This window comes from Arachis hypogaea, chromosome 10, assembly GCF_003086295.3.
Source record: "Arachis hypogaea cultivar Tifrunner chromosome 10, arahy.Tifrunner.gnm2.J5K5, whole genome shotgun sequence".
In the NCBI taxonomy this organism is placed as follows: Eukaryota; Viridiplantae; Streptophyta; class Magnoliopsida; order Fabales; family Fabaceae; genus Arachis; species Arachis hypogaea.
This window is the reverse complement of record NC_092045.1, coordinates 85,893,267-85,895,592: the sequence shown is the minus strand read 5'-3', so window position 1 is coordinate 85,895,592 and position 2,326 is coordinate 85,893,267. Positions and strand designations below refer to the sequence as shown.

General features: G+C 42.5%; 1 non-coding gene across 1 annotated transcript; it reads right to left on the bottom strand.

The window, feature by feature from the left end:
- Positions 1 to 1,352: 1,352 nt before the first annotated feature.
- Positions 1,353 to 1,460, bottom strand: LOC112718895 (small nucleolar RNA R71). Its single transcript, XR_003161221.1, has one exon. It is a non-coding gene; the product is annotated as a small nucleolar RNA R71 (small nucleolar RNA).
- Positions 1,461 to 2,326: the final 866 nt, after the last annotated feature.

Below are 2,326 nucleotides of genomic sequence, written 5' to 3'. Positions count from 1 at the left end.
TGTCTGTGGTATTCCGAGTAGGATCCTGGGAATCCGGAAAGTCTAACCTTGTCTGTGGTATTCCGAGTAGGATTCCGGTAATGAATGACTGTGACGTGCTTCAAACCTATAACCTGCTGGGCGTTAGTGACAGACGCAAAAGAGGGATTCTATTCCAGTAGGGGCGGGAACCAACCGGTGATTAGCCGTACTGTGACAGAGTGCATGAGCATTAGTTTTCACTGCGAGGATGGGATGTAGCCATCAACCATGGGTGATGCCTCCAGACTGGTTAGCTGTGCGAGTGACAGCCGCATAGGATATTTCCCCGAGAGGAAGAAAGTAGCCACAGTTGATGGTGAACCCCTAAACAAAGCTTGCCATGGAAAGGAGTAAGAAGGATTGAATGAAAGCAGTAGGAGAGCAGGCGTGCTTGGGCTCTACAGCATCTCCATTCCGCTTATCTGAAATTCCTACCAATGAATCTGCATAAGTATTCTATCCCTTTTATTATGTATTTTCTTTTTATTTTATATTTCCGAAACTATAAACAGTTTTAATCTGCCTAACTGAGATATGCAAAGTGACCATAGCTTGCTTCATACCAACAATCTCTGTGGATTCGACCCTTACTCACGTAAGGTTTATTACTTGGACGACCCAGTACACTTGCTGGTTAGTTGAACGGAGTTGTGTCCACTCATGCCAATTTCTTAAATTCCATAATTTTACAATGATACCAAAAGGCACAAAATAGGAATCACAATTTCGTCCACCAATCTCTATACTGTGACATAGAGGATTCCACATTTTCTTGTTCTCTTCTCTTTCTTATGAGCAGGAGCAAAGACAAAAGCATTCTTGTTGAAGCTGACCCTGAACCTGAAAGGACCTTGAAGCGAAAACTAAGAGAAGCTAAGGCACAACTCTCTGTAGAGGACCTAACCGAATTCTTCAAAGAAGAAGAACCTATGGCAGCCGAAAACAACAATGCCAATAATGCAAGGAAGGTGCTGGGTGACTTTACTGCACCTACTCCCGACTTCTATGGGAGAAGCATCTCTATCACTGCCATTAGAGCAAACAACTTTGAGCTTAAGCCTCAATTAGTTTCTCTAATGCAACAGAATTGCAAGTTCCATGGACTTCCATTGGAAGATCCTCATCAGTTTTTAGCTGAATTCTTGCAAATCTGTGACACAGTCAAGACTAATGGGGTTGACCCTGAGGTCTACAGACTTATGCTATTCCCTTTTGCTGTAAGAGACAGAGCTAGAACATGGTTGGACTCTCAACCTAAAGAAAGCCTGGACTCTTGGGAAAAGCTAGTCAATGCCTTCTTGGCAAAGTTCTTTCCACCTCAAAAATTGAGTAAGCTTAGAGTGGAAGTCCAAACCTTCAGACAGAAGGAAGGAGAATCCCTCTATGAAGCTTGGGAAAGATACAAACAATTAATCAGAAAGTGTCCTTCTGACATGCTTTCTGAATAGAGCATCATAGGTATTTTCTATGATGGTCTCTCTGAACTATCCAAGATGTCTTTGGATAGCTCTACTGGAGGATCTCTTCATTTGAAGAAGACGCCTACTGAAGCTCAAGAACTGATTGAAATGGTTGCAAATAACCAATTCATGTACACTTCTGAAAGAAATCCTGTGAACAATGGGACTAGTCAGAAGAAAGGAGTTCTTGAGATTGACACTCTGAATGCCATATTGGCTCAGAACAAAATATTGACTCAACAAGTCAATATGATTTCTCAAAGTCTGTCTGGAATGCAAAATGCACAAAGCAGTACTAAGGAAGCTTCATCTGAGGAAGAAGCTTATGACCCTGAGAACCCTTCAATAGAAGAGGTGAATTACATGGGAGAACCCTATGGAAACACCTATAATCCTTCATGGAGGAATCATCCAAATCTTTCATGGAAGGATCAACAGAGACCTCAACAAGGTTTCAACAATAATAATGGTGGAAGAAACAGGTTTAGCAATAGCAAGCCTTTTCCATCATCTTCTCAGCAACAGACAGAGAGTTCTAAGCAGAATACCTCTGACTTAGCAACCATGGTCTCTGATCTAATCAAAACCACTCAAAGTTTCATGACTGAAACAAGGTCCTCCATTAGAAACTTGGAGGGACAAGTGGGTCAGCAGAGCAAGAAAATTACTGAACTCCCTCCTAGTACTCTCCCAAGCAATACAGAAGAAAATCCAAAAGGAGAGTGCAAAGCCATCAACATGGCCGAATTTTGGGAGGAAGGAGAGGCAATGAACGCCACTGAGGAAGACCTCAATGGACGTCCACTGGCCTCCACTGAGTTCCCCAATAAGGAACCATGGGAATC